General features: G+C 33.3%; 1 protein-coding gene and 1 pseudogene across 3 annotated transcripts in view; one reads left to right on the top strand and one right to left on the bottom strand.

The window, feature by feature from the left end:
• The window catches only part of LOC119525729, a 237517-nt gene that overhangs the window by 81763 nt on the left and 140346 nt on the right, over window positions 1-15408 (top strand). The window lies entirely within an intron of this gene.
• Window positions 11359-15408, bottom strand: part of LOC119525719 — a 60657-nt pseudogene continuing 56607 nt past the window's right edge.

Genomic DNA, 15408 nt, shown 5'->3' with positions numbered 1-15408 from the left:
AAAATATTTTCTGACAAACAGACAATGAGACACCCACCCTACAGGAAATACTAAATGGAGCACTACAGAGTGATAGGAGAAGACAGGTGTGGTTTGGAACACAATTTTGGTAGATGGTAGCACAGCAATGTAAGTACACTGAAGAAAGATAACTATGAATACAGTTGAGAGAGGAAGGTTGGGAGCATGTGAGACACAAGAAGAAAGGAGGAAAGATAAAGAATGGGACTGTGTAACTTGGTGAAACCTAGAGTGTTCAACAATTGTGATAAAATGTACAAATATGTTCTTTTATGAGGGAGAACAAGCAGTTGTCAACCTTGCAAGGTGTTAAAAATGGGGAGGCATTGGGGGAGGGATGAATCAATGTAAACTAGAGACTGTAACTAACAGAATCATTGTATTATGCTTCCTTTAATATAACAAAGGTGATATACCAAGTTAAATGCAGATAACAGGGGGGATAGGGAAGGCATGTTAGACACTTGGCATTGATGGTGTTGTCTGACTCTTTACTTTGATTTAAGTTTAATTTTCCTTTTGCTACTTCCTAGCTGTTATGTCTTTTCCTCTTTCTTTTGCCTCTCTACCTTCTTTGACTCTCCCTCCTGCCTTGTGGAAGAAATTTAGATGCCCTTATATAGATAATGGTGAAGGTGGTGAACAAATAAATATGTGACCATACAGAGAACCATTGATTGTTTACTTAGGATGGAATGTATGATGTGTGAACAAAACCATCTTAAAAAAATGGGTTGATGACAAAACCTCAATGGCAATATACTAAGTGAAATAAGCCAGAGACATAAGGACAAATATTGCAGGGTCTCATTGATAAGAACTAATTATAATATGTAAACTCATAGACATGAAATATAAGGTGTCAAAATATAGGATGAGGCTTAAGAATGGGGAGCTGTTGCTTAGTATGAGCAGAATGTTCAACTAGGATGAACTTAAATGCTTGGAAATGAACAGAGGTGTCAGTAGCAAGATGTGAGAATAACTAACAGTGCCAAATGGTGCATGAATGAGTTGGAAAGGGGAAGCTCAGAGTCATATATGTCACCTGAAGGAAAGTTGGAGGTCAGAAGATGGGAATGAATAAAATTGAATCCTATGGTGGGCAATGTCCATGATTAACTGTAGAAATATTAGAAAACTCTTCCATGAACCAGAACAAATGTATGAAAATATAACTAGAAGTTAATAATAGAGGAGCATATAGGGAAGAAATATATACATACTGCAAACTATATACTACAGTTAGTATTTCAACATTCTTTCATAAACAGTAACAAATATACCAACACTATGAGTCAACAATTAACACTATGAGTCAAGCATATGTGGGAGAGCATCAGTAGCTTTCACTGAACTGTGAAATCCCAAACTCTTCTGGGAGGATTTGAGTTTCCTTTTCCTTTTTTCCTTTTTTCATCTTTCACTTTATTTCTTGCCTGGAGTAATGAAAATGTTCTAAAAATTGAACAAAATTTAAGTGTACTGATGGGATGCACAGTTATATGAGGGTACCAGGGGCAACTGACTGTACACTTTGGATCTTTGGATAATTGTATGGTATCTGAAAAATCCCAATAAAAATTAAAAATAAAAAAGAACTTCAAGTTACTTAGTTTTGAGACAGTGCATAAAACTGTAATCCTTGAGATAATACACAGAACAAAAAGGTTCCTACCTACGTATATGTGGGAGATGCATCATTAGCTTTCACTGAATTGTGAAATCCCAAAGTCTTCTGAAGGATCAACAACAGTTTCGCTATGAGAAGGAAATTCAAAAATAAAAATGCTAGTTTAAAACTGAGCATGAATATTCCAAGAAATATCATAAATGTTAAAATAAAGACTTTCATATAGACATATTTTACTTCAATAGCATCCTCTCAGGGAGGCTCTCAATGTCTGTTCCAACTCCTGTCAACCCTTTTGGGTGCTTGGTCCTCTTCAAGCACTTCCCCGCTATATGAGACCTTGTAAAACAGGAACATGTGTTCTACCTCCGTTTCTCACAGCTGTCTCTAAATGTTGACCTTATTTTTTTATTATATTGGAATTATGGCATGTGTGCAAACTTTAAAAATAAATGAATGATTAAATACATAAAAAACCCTAGCATTAGGAATTTGTCTTCCACAACCTATTCTAAAAAAGTAGTTGAAAGCAAACCTCATAGTTTGTGAGAGTTAAACTCAGATATACAGAATATTCTGAGGGAAATTTGGCAAGAAACTTTGCTTCCTATTTGATCATGTAAGGTAATCAAGCAAAAAATCAAAAAAAGAATAAGATTTAATACAATGCATTAGCATAAGCACATATTAAATATAGATTTCCCCTTTTTGGAGTGCTCTAATTTCTCCTTATGGTGTGATTTTATGACTGAGTACTTTAATTTCCCTCAGTGAACTTTGGAACTGTGGAGATCACTATTCTAACATTGTAAACAATGAAAGATTTCTACCTTTCCATTATTATATAATATGGTATATATTAATTTTGGCTAAATAATTTAAAGCCATCTTTTGCAGGCATTGTACTAACCATTATTTCACCCTAACTGCTTCATCATACATTATGCCTATTTAGTAGATGAGAATGCAAGTCATTTGGGTAAATTTTTCAATGTTGCATACCTAGAAACTAGTGAAGCTCTGCCTATCTGAAATAGAGCTCATGTTATTAAACTGCAGACTTATTTTTCTCCTAAAAATAAGATTTAATTGCTGAGTATTCCCCATGCCTGAGGTACAACATTTGTCATTTTACCTATTATCTAAACTAGCACTCACTGTAACCTCATGAAACATATAATCAGGAAAGAACACTAAATATCTAAAGCAAACATGCCAATAATGTATGCATATTATTACTAAATAATTGGACAGATAATTATTTATACTCAGCTAGATTAAGCAAAATCCTGGATATAATTTAGGACAAACAGCCTGTCTCAGCAAATTAAAAGGCAGATGCTCCCAGGCCTCAGGACTGTAATGGAGCTAGGGTGTGAAGCCCTAAAGAGAACCAAAGAATTCAGCACTTATACATCCTTCTCCTTGCTGCTAACTGGCTTTGTCTACATTTAGCTCATGTAGAGAGGAACATGAACACTGACAACTTGGCAGTTTATGTTTCCAGGCAGATCCTCATAGAGAAAAGTTGGCTGACAAACATTTCCCCACAACTTTGGCATGATTCTTATTTCATGCTTACTACAGAGAACATTGGCAGTTTTTTCTACCACCATCACATTCCTACAAACTTTAGTGAAGTCATGCTCAGTGTCAAAAACTGGGACCCTTAAATTAAATATGTCTTTTGTCTCCAAGAAACTCAGTTCATGGAAAACCACCATCAATACAATACAGTTTGATAATTTCAAAGTAAGCAGTAAGTCCTGCTAGGAAACATTCCTACCTGAATTTTGGCCAATACTCAAGTTGTGAAATGACTATTCTATTTTATATAGCTAGTCCAATCTAGTGTTGGTACAATATATCATTTAGAAGAATAATAATTCATGTGTATGTGTATATGCATATTTTCTTCTTAATCACATTACTTAACTTTATACTTTTAACTCACACTAAGTTATGAAGGTCAAAATGATGATTAAGGCCTAAAAGTCTGGGATCAATAGATGGCCTTCATATCTTGGCTGTACTTTCTAACTGTTGTCTTGGACAAATTACTTAAATACCCTATGCTTTCTTTCACATTTAATGAGGGCTAGTAAAATATAGACACCATAAAACAGATATAAGGATTTAAGAACTTGACTAAATGCTTATTAATGATATGACTATTAGTGTTAAATATTTTAGCAATCACTTTAAGTTGCTATAGTGGTTTGATAATTTCAAATTCTGTCTTAGATGTTAAATATTACTGTGAGAATAAGTAGAACAGAAAAAAGTCATAAGAATTTAAACTTTTGGAACCTAGGAAATACTTATATCAATAAGTATGGATGTATAATATACAATGTGTTCCTATATACATATAAACATGGTATCCCTTTGTTCTTCCCCTTTCCATATCTGAAATAAAGATTTATAATACATATCTCCTATTTACATAAATGAAAGGGGAGATTATATATATATATGTGTGAATATATGACATTCTTTTTATCATTGAACTTCAAATTTGACTAATCTTCCACAAAGTGAAAAGTTCAGGTACAATTTTTGGTCACAGAATGTTGTGTTTTCTTCAAAGTCTTGTAGTCTAATTTGTACTTTCTAGACATACTTAGGAAGACTCCTGTAGCCCATATCCTACATTTTGTTTTTCCACAGAGTAAACTTCTATGATGCTCAAGTGTTCTGATTTTCCTTGCAGTAAAAAATAAACTAAATGGAAACAGACTTCAGTTTTTTGCAGAACAAGCAAACACTGGCAACATCATAACCATCCCTCTTCTCTCAACCAGAGTGTTCTTTTAACATGATTGACACTATGGTGTTGCTTGTATTTCAACAGAAGAGCATTGGTGAGGAGAAAGAAGATAGTATTGAAAGGTGACAAAATGAATAAAGAGAGATTGAATAAAACCCATTCATAAAACTAAGTCCAAATAACAGAGTAAAGTATTTCTGACTCTCAACACCATTCTCCTAGTTCTATACATAGGAGATGTGAGTCTGATGTGTCAGAGGTGTTTCCTATATTTGTTTACCAAGGAAACATACAAAATAAGGACACTGTATGAGTATGCATATGTTTTGATTAAGAATGGAGTGCAAAGCAAGGACTGCCTGTAGCATCTTTATCATTTTATAATATATTCAAGGGAAAAAATAAGTCAAGGACTCCAACAGTAGTATTAATATATGTTATTCTATAAGTGAAGTTATCAGTGTTTAAGCATAGCACACTGCATATGTGAGAGCATGTAAACAAGGCAACATCTCCACTGAGCAGAGACAATTTTGGCACAACACTGCAGGAGAGATAGACAACAGAAAGAAGAAGACAGACAGTATTAGTGCTTTAATTCCTTTGTTACATTCACTAGAATTGATGGCATTAGACATAGTTAATAGGAAATAAGAACTTTGACATCAAGGTTATTTTAAATCCTGAATGTATTCCACATTTTGAAGGGTCTGAGTTCATGGCAATTCAACATGTCCCTTCTGATTAAAACTGCTGTGGTTAGTGGAGAGCAGCAGAAAAGCTGTCAGATTAAGAAACAGAAAAATGCTGATTAAAGCTAGATTTTAGAGGCTGCTTCTCACATCATTTGCCAGCTCCACCTCAGATACCACTTATTTAGACATATATTACACTGAAATACTGTGAGTTTTCTGTGTTCATTTTAATTATGAACAGCCCTTAGACTAGACTTTAAGTTCCATGTATCCATTAGAATATCTAGAACCATTATATATTTCTGCTTTCTCAAGTATAGGAGACATTACTTCACTTGGTAGACTAAGATATTTTAAATTAAACCAAAACAAAACAAAGAGATTGCAAAAATGGCAACCTCTTTCAGGACTTGCCATTTTTGGAAAGAAATATGTTCTGATTCCACTTTGAAGTATGAAGCTAAATAAATCCATCCACTACCGTAACCAATAAAACTGAAGCCTAATGCCTTTATCAAAATATAATCATTAAAGTATTTGTATAGCAGTTAAATTACGGGAGTTTAAGTGGTCAGATAACAAATCCAAAATTCAGTAACAGAAGTACTTGAAGCAAATGGTTTGAGAGTAGGAATCAGCATTTGTTGAACAGTACCTTAATGACAGGCACCATCATAAAAGTTGGATATTGTTCTCCCTAAGCCACACCAAGAAAATTTAATGGGTGTGAATGCGCAAATTAAAACCCTGAGATGTTCCACAACTTCTTCCCAGTTACACAGTGTTGTTCTCTCAGAGCTGTTCTAGCTGCTATAGCCCAAGCTTTTGTGACCATACATGCTGCCTCCCTATGTTTGCCAAGCTACCGGGATTCTTAAGATTATGGTAAGAGAACTTAGAAAGAATTAATAAAAAATGGGGTTATTGAAATCACTGATTATAATTGTTCATATGTCAATTTCACCTTGAAGTTCTATTAGTGTACTTCCTCTGTTTTTAAACAGTATTTGATGCTTAAATGTTTAAGATTTTTATGTCCTCTTGGGTAATTGACTCCTTTATCATTATGAAATGACTGTCATTAACTGCTCAGAATTCTACTTTTTCTGTTATTAATATAACCACTCTTCTTTTTATCTATGTTAGCATATATATCTATATATTACTTTTGACCTGTTTGTGTCTTTTCATTTAATGAGCTTCCTTGATTGAAGCAGAGTTGTGCCTTTCTTTTTTATCTTACTAGATAATTTCAACATTTATTTGTTGTGTTTTGTTACTTTTAATAATAATTATATATATACAATTAGGTTTAATTATGCCATGTTGCTATTTATTTTATCTTTGCATCACTAGTTCTTTTTTCCTTGTTTCTGCTTTTGTTCAGTCATCATTTTGATTTATTATGTTTCAGCTCCTTTGCTGGATTGTTAGCTATAATTGTTTGTTTTCTAGTGTTGGCTGTTGTTTGGGGTTTGTGGTATACATATTTAACTTCTCAATATACATTCATTTGACATTATACCACTTTCTTGTGTAATATAAATAACATACAAAAATACTACACAATAGCATATCTCCATTTCCCCACCAACTTTGAGCTATTTTTATGTACATTTTACTTACAGATATGTTACAAACCACCCAATACATTATTACTATTTCAGTCTAAACATCCCATTATCTTCTTGAGAGTTTTCATAAGAAAAATATCAATTTTTTTCCATATATTATGCATTATTAGTGCCCTTCATTCCTTTGTGTAGATCCATATTTTCAGTATTCTTCTCCCTAAAGCACTTTTTCCATATTTGTTGTAGTAGGGGTCTGCTGGTGGTGGATGATTTCAGTTTTTGTATATCTGCAAATGTTTTTACTTGATCTTCATGTTTTAAAGTTACTTCTATTGAAAATTATTTTAAGGTATCAATGTTTTTCTTTCAGCAATCCAGAGTGTACCACTGTATTCTTTGTTTCTAGTGAGAAATATGCTGTCATTTTTATCTTTGTTCTTCTGTATGTAATGTTTGAAAACATGACATTTTCATCACTTTATCATGAGATTTGAACCTCTGCTTTTCATTTTCTTTGATGCAGTCATTCTTCAACTTTCTTTGGTTTGGTATTCATTGAGTTTCTTGTATCTGTGGCTTTGTTTTTATCAAACTTGAAAATATTTCATCCAATAATTCCATAAATAATGTTTCTGACTAATTTTTGTATGCATTAACAGATGTTTGAAGAATATTCCAAACTTGACAGTGTTTAAAAAAACAAATACTTTATTTAATGGGTATAATTTTGGATATTTAGGGGTGCTTTGTCTTCAAATTCATTAGTTTTATTTCAATGTCTAATCTGTAATTAATCCCATCCTGTGTAGTTTTCATCTCATGTGTTGTTTATTTTTTTATCCAGATGTTCCACTAGGGATCATTTGTCTCTTCCTTGTCTCTAACATTTTGAACACATGGCAAAAAGTTAAAATAACTCTTAAATTATGACCTGCCTATTCTAACATTTGCCTTAATTCTGGATCAGATTTTGCTGATTATTTATCTTCTGCATGTTAGATTTTCCTGTTTTTCTGTGTGTCTAGTAATCCTTGATTGTAAACCAGATATGGAAAATTTTATGTATTTATTTCCATATATTTTTGAATACTATAAATATACTTTGGCTTATCTCAGATTCACAGGTATGTTATTTGAAAACAGTTTAATCTTCTTGGATCATAATTCAAAATTTGTGTGTGGGACCAGATCCGTGTTTTTACTAGGGCTAACAACTTCCTTTGAGGGAAGACCCTCCAGAAAATTCTACTCAATTGTTTCAGCATTAGGACATGTTCCACTCACCCTGTCAGCCCAGGCACAATTCCCATCCCTGTGTGAGTATTTGGTCTGGTGAACATACATCCTTTTGGATAGTACCTAGATTATGCTTGAACAGTTTCCTCACATGTATATTCAGAACAGTACTCAGCTGAATCTTGAGGATAAATGTCTCCAGATTTCCAGTTTTATTTACTTATTTTTCCTTCCTGTGCTAATCACTCCTGTCTGGCACTCTGTGCTGATAACTTCAGCAACCTTGGTCTGAATCTCAAATCTGTCACCTCAACTCAGGGAATGCACTGGATCCCAACTGGGTTTCTCTTCCATGTGTTGCAGCCAGAAAATTCTCTCATTGCAGTCATGGGTAGCAATTATTTTCTTCCTTTAAGGGATCTCTTTCCTTCATTGTCTGATATCCAATTTCTAGAAGTTGGGTGTTTTGTTTTTTTTTAATTATTTCTGGAATTTTTAAAATTGATGTTGTTTCAAGGGAGGGTGTGGTAGATAAGTTGTAACAGCACCCCAGAGAGACTTGTCTCTTGGAATTCACACATTTGAGTTATCCCCTTCAATTAAGTGGGTTTGGGATTTGGTATTTCACTTGTAGCAATTAGAACCCAAAATAAGTGATTGGGTATCATTTTTGGTAATAGGCAATATCAATACACTGGCCTCCCTACTGGGAAGCTTGATAAGTGATCTATTTCACTTTCTCACTTCCATGATCTGAAATAACCTGAGGTTTTGGCAGAGGCTAAGTGGACTGATGTAGATGAAGGGAGAAGCTGTGCTTGTGCTTTACCTGCACTGAGAGATGATATGTTCATTTACAGGACACTAAAGTTTGGTAAGGAAGTTAATTTTTTAAAAATACAATTGAATTGTTGTTTTGCCAATATGTAATTTTTTCCCCAAAAGAGGTATATAAAGGCTTCAGAAACCTTAGTCTCACATATACAAACTTTCCTGTCTTCTTAAAGGATTATGTGGTTGTCTCCAGGGAAATTATAACATGTTATCAAGGTTATTTTTTGTTTAATTTTTTGAAAGGAAGAATAAAATATTAATTAGAGCTACTTCAAAATGCTAATGGTGATGTATTAAATTTAACTCCTTACTTTTTGGCTGAATGTGCACTTAGGTGAGATGCACCTGTGATAGAAAAGGCTCAGTTCCTTATCATCCATATCTAGTCATTGCTACTGCTTTTCATGTCAACTCCCTGTCCCTGACCCCCAAGATAAAAGGAAACATAAAAGTACACAGAGATAAAACTCTCATTTATTTTTAGTTTTAAAAATTAATGGTCAATGATTTTATAACAAAAATATTTGTTCTCTCTCACATGTTCTTTCTAGAATAAAAAACTTCTTGTTATTTATGGAAAGCTGGATGATGTGGAAGGGCTCATGGGCTTATACACAGTCACCTGTAATGCTGTCACTCAGAGAGAGTCTCAACATTTTCATTTATGTACTTTTGATTTTCTAGGAATAGCTAAACATTTATATTTTCAAAAGTGGACTCATACTACACATTGCTTCATAGTCTATATATTGTGAACATTTCCCATATTATTAAATATTTTTCACTTTAGACTGCTACAGAATATTCCATTTAATGGAAGTACCATAATTTTAAACAAATAAATACCTATTAAACAATTTGGTTGTTTATAATAGTATAACCAGTAAACAAAGATGTGATCACTCTCTTAAAAGGCAGTCACATCTGTACAAAAATGACTATTTCTGGATGATACATTTTCAGAAGTGGAATTGCTTGGTGAAAAAATATTTAAGTTTTTGAGAATTTTGACTTATATTATTCACCACAAAGATGATGTCCATTAACCTTCCCATTAGCAGTATATCAAACTCCTAGAATTGAAAATTGCTGTTAAAAAACTGCAAATTTAATAGTCATGGAAAAAGTTTACTTTTACATATCCTGTTTCTTTGATTATGTTGTGAAGTTTTTTCATGTTTATTGACCATTTATGGTCATTCTTTTGAGAATTGTGTCCATTTCTTCCCTATTATTCTCTTGGAGAGTTTGCCTTTTAAATTTTTTTCTAAGTTCTTTATGAATTAAGAATGTTTATCCTTTGTCATAAATTGTAATTATTTTTTAATGTGACATTTGCTATTTAATACAGCTCATGGTGTGCCAGTATAGAGTTCCTTTTCTTTGCATGTGTCTATGATCATGCTTTCCCCTTCCCTGATAATGAATCAGTATCTTCATTTTCTTCTAGTATTATTTTTCTCTTATCTTTAATTCAAAAAGAAATTTTAATCCATGTAGCAGTTATTTTGGAATTTGTTATGAGGTAGAAACTTAATTTTAGTTTTTACAAATTGTTAATCAGTTGGTTCATTCTCATATTAAATAAGCCACTGTTTCCCCACTGATTTATAATGTTATCTTTATCAAATATTAAATTTCTATGTGTCTTTGTCCTATTCTGAGCCTACTAATCTCTTTTACTCTTAATAATCATGTCTTTATTTGGTTTAAGGTTTGGTAGTATAAGTCCTCCCTCTGATTTTTAGTTTTAAATGTTACTGTGAAATATAGACTACAGAAAAGCACATTAAACAGATATATAGTTTAATAGATAAATGATTGTGCAACCACAAACCAGATGCAGAAAAAATAATGTCAGTAAACCCTAATCTCCCTGTGTATTCTCCCTTGATATCCCTTTCTCCGTAATAGGTAATTAATATAATGACTCTGTAATTCCCAACTTCCCACCACCTTTTTAAAGATTTTTTTAGCATTTTTAAAATGTCTATGTATGCATCAATGTGGTTTGTTTTAATTTTGCCCATTTTCAACTTATATACAAATGGAGTTATACTGTATGTTTTATAGTGTTTGGTGTCTGTCACACATTGCTTATAAAATTCATGTCATGTATAAAAAAATGAAATGGCCTCCTTTTTCAACCATTTGTAGGCAGTTCTTGGAACTATAGCTATTTAATTCAAAATAATAATTTATATATATTAACATAAGGATTACTTATCTTAATCCATAGTATTTGGGAACTTTTGCACAGAGAATCACATCTCATCATTATTATTCATTTGTATAGAATTAGAGAATATTTGTTTATATATAGGCATGGGTTTCAGACAGCCTAAAACTTCCTTGCATGCCATAGGTTTCTTAAGATTCAACTTTCTGGTGTGAAAATTTGGTCTTATAATTTTATATCATATATTTATTCAACAGAATTAATGGATAAATCCACGTAAAATCTGTAACATATTTTCAAACAGAAAGGAGACATTAAAAAAAGAATAGGTTGTTCCTATAAATGCTATTATTGATCTTCAGGGATTCACTTTCACTTTTGACAAAACTAGTATAGTTAATTTAGTTTTGAAGTGCTTATTGATGATAAAAGTCTGTGCACTTATGAAGCACTTTCATTAGTACTTTATCCATATCCCTATTCCTTTGACTGTAGATGAAAATATTCAGCATCAGAATTACCACTGAATCCATGACAGATGGCAATGTGTCCTTCTCTGGTTTATGACACAAAGAAGGGCAGAAGTAGAGAGCAATAGCTGTGCTGTAGCCCACCACCACCACTGTCATGTGGCTGCCAAAGGTGGTAAAAGCTCTCCATTTCCCCTGAATACGTGTGTGAACTTCAGAAAAGTGTAGAAGATAAAAACATAAATTATGAGAAAGCAGACAAAAGGTTTGAGAGTGAAGAGGCCTCCTACTGTAAAAATGGCCATCAAATTGAAGGACACATCAGAGCAGGAGACCTGCAAGTGGTGGTTTAGATCATGGAAGAAATGATGGAAAAAATTGGAGGCACAGAAGAGATAAGCAATTAGGATGGTGTGTAGGAGGTCATGGAGATAGGACACCACCAAGAGCCCAGCCACCAGCTGGACAAAAAGGCAAGGATTCATTATGGAAATATAATGTAAATTGTGGCAGATCATCAAATACCTATCATACACCATCAAACAGAGAAAGAGGTCTTCCATATTCACAAAGGAAAAGAAGAAGAAGAGCTGTGTGAGGCAGCTCAAAAAAGATAAATTCTTGGTATCTGGAAAGTTGTTCACTACAATTTGAGGAACTGTGGTGGAATTATAACAGATGTCCACAAAGTCCAAGTTACTAAGGAAGAAATACATGGGGGAGTGGAGGTGAGTGCCACATCCAATGACCAAGATGATAAGCATGTTCGCTGATATGGTGACCAAGTTCATACAGAGGAAGAGCAGGGTCAGAAGTCACTGCTTCTCTGCTGAACTGGAAAGTCCCAGAATAACAAATCCATAGATGCCTGTAAGATTTCTGCTTCCATCTTCCTAGCAGATGTAGAAGAACAAAATGTAAAATTTTTAAGCCAATAATTTCTTACCTCTCATTAACAAGGATTTGTGAGTGTGTGTGTGTGGGTATGTGTGTGTGTGCATGTGTGTGTGTGCATGTATGTGTATCATAAAGCAACCTTCAGATCCTTGGTTGTTTCATTATTTGCCAATTTTATCTGTTGTTTATGATATTTATATCTTGTGTTTGTATGTATTGTCAAATACTCTTTAGTTGTACCAATTTCAATTTCATTGAAGTATAATCATTTCCCCTAAACTAAAATGCAAATTAATTGAATAATGGATATGCATTATTTTTTGTCCATTATATTCACTTTTCTATAGTAATCATATCATAAATACTTGAATTTATAAAATACTTTTAATGAGTAATTATCTGCCAATCAGAATTTTACGTTATCAGATCTCCTTATCCAACTTTCCACTTCTTGAATAAAGTTTGATCACTGATAATCACAATTCTGTCTTTCTACTTTGTGTTCAATGTTGCTTTTACCTCATGCTGATCACTTGATATAGCAACTGGCTAGCATAGAAAGTCATCTGTATTCCAGTGCTTGTGATTTGAATTTGAGACCCCTTCCTCAAAGCAGTGCATACACTCAGCTTTCTCTGGAGAAGATACCAGTGACTTCCACACCTTTAAAAACCCTTCATTTCTTGACTAGTCTCCCATATAAAGGTGGAGAAAGAATTGTGGGACCTGAAATTCACATCTTCTGCTTTTAGATTCTGCATTTAGATTCTTCTTTCATTCTTTGGAATCCTCAAATTTAACCATTAATATCTTCCTTTATGCAATAATTAGATTCCATAATTATTATACATATACTTAAGTTGCTCTATTTCTGATAGATGCCATCCATTTTTATTTATACTCATTAAATCATATGCATGCCCCACCAACTAGATAATTTATTTCAAAAAAGTTTCATAAATTAATATCTGCATTTTTTGTTTGTGTTGATATTAATGTTCTTAATATTTAAAATAACCAAAATGAAATGATATTTTTGTCTCTAGGCATGAATGGATGAAATTGGGGCAATATTTTCCCATGGAATCATACTGACTGATAACTTACTTTATTGGAATGTATTGTTCTCTTGTCCATAATGTCTGCTTCAATTCTTTTTCCTTTTCTCAGACTTGTGATTTATTAACACCCAGGGAACTTTCAAAAATTATTAAAGACATTGTCAAGTTTCTCACAATTTTCTTCTCAACCACTATTCCTATCAAAGCCTTATATTATCAAAGCTCATCCAAAAACCCTATCTTACAGGATGATCCTTGTCCATTTTAACACCTCTGACTTTTCTGTAGGTTGCATTTCAGAAACACATTTGAGGGTGAAATTTTTAGACTTTTCATCACTTAAAATTTCTTTATCACCTGAAGTTTTAATGTTAACATGTCTCTTAATCTTCTTATATATCTAGCACTTACTCTTTCATTTATCTACACTTATACCTCAGCTTTACCATGAGTTTCACTCCCATTTAATGTTTTTGATCAAAACCTATCTGCACAAAGGAGAGTCTAGGCCTCCCTAAAATTGTGCCTGAAAGCCTTCTCCCAAATGCTTCTTAGTTGCTCAGATGTGGCCCTCTCTCTTTAACTAAGCCAAATTTGAATGTGAAATCACTGCCTTCCACCCTACATGGGATCTGACACCCAGGGGAGTGAATCTCCCTGGAAACATGGAATATGACTCTCAGGGAGGAATCAAGACCCGGAATTGTGGGATGGAGAATATCTTCTTGACCAAAAGGGGGATGAGAAAGGAAATGAAATAAGTTTCAGTGGGAGAGAGGTTCCAATAGATCTGAGAGTTCCCTCTGGTGGGCACTCTTATGCACTATTTGATAATTGTTTTTAGATTTTAATGCATTGGAATACCTAGAAGTAAATACCTGAAACTATCAAACTACAACCCAAAACACATAAATCTTGAAGATGATTGTATAAGAATATAGCTTATGAGGGGTGACAATGTGGTTGGAAAGCCATATGGACCACATTTCCCTTTCTCTAGTTTATGGATGGATGAGTAGAAAAATGGGAGGAAAAAGGCACCCAGTGTTCGTTCATACTTTAATTGCTCTTTGTCACTTTAATTTTTATTATTATTTTTGTGTGTCTGGTAATGAAAATGTCAAAAATTAATTTTGGTGGTGAATGCACAACTATATAGTGGTACTGTACACATTTGATTGTACACTTTGTTTTGTATGACTGCATGGTATGTGACTATATCTCAATAAAAATGAATAAAAAAATTATCTGCATCTAAGATCATTTAATTTCCAGTTCAATTCATTTTGATAATTGTCTCAAATCTCCTCCCTCCTCTTTTCTCCTCTAAAGTTTCACCTTTGCCTCAACCTAATGTTCACCTTCTTGTTTCTATTCTAAAACATGTGAATATTGCTAAAGAAGAGAATACTGTGCATTTGGTATTACTACATTTAGAAAATTGATTTGATTGTAATCCTCATTTATGCTATGAAATTCTTCTCCATCTGATTCCCATCAGCTTTAATCAACTTGCATCTTTCTTTTTCTAATCCCAAGCATCTCATCTAAAGCCTGCACTGAGAAAATACAATACATATACCCATATGTGCAGCCACTTGGGAAACATTCTTGCTTTCCATTTTGTTTTCCCTGGCTTCAGGCAGCATTATTTATGTCATTTTTCTCAGTCCCATAATTACTATGCAATATTCTCTTCATAGCAAGCATTGCAATTTCTTTTTATAGTCTGATTCATGTGGACAGTGATATCTTGTGGGCTGAATTTTGATTTATTTTCTTGCATCCTTAATATACATAAGACACAAAGTTGGTGCAAAATAAAATAAATGAATGAAAACCATAAGCAAAAGAATATTTCTGGAGAATACAGGTGATTTTTATTATTTCTCATTTTTTTCAATGAGATTATATGAATTTGGAAGAAATTTCCCACACTGGGAGATTCCAAATGAAGTTGAGAGGTCACCCTGGTGGGCACTCATTTTTTTTTAATATTCAACTTTATTTTGATATATTCATGTACCATAGAATCATC

This window comes from Choloepus didactylus (assembly GCF_015220235.1).
Source record: "Choloepus didactylus isolate mChoDid1 chromosome 26 unlocalized genomic scaffold, mChoDid1.pri SUPER_26_unloc1, whole genome shotgun sequence".
Classification (NCBI taxonomy): Eukaryota; Metazoa; Chordata; class Mammalia; order Pilosa; family Megalonychidae; genus Choloepus; species Choloepus didactylus.
Note: the sequence above shows the minus strand (reverse complement) of the source record. Positions and strands in the feature narration are given on the sequence as shown.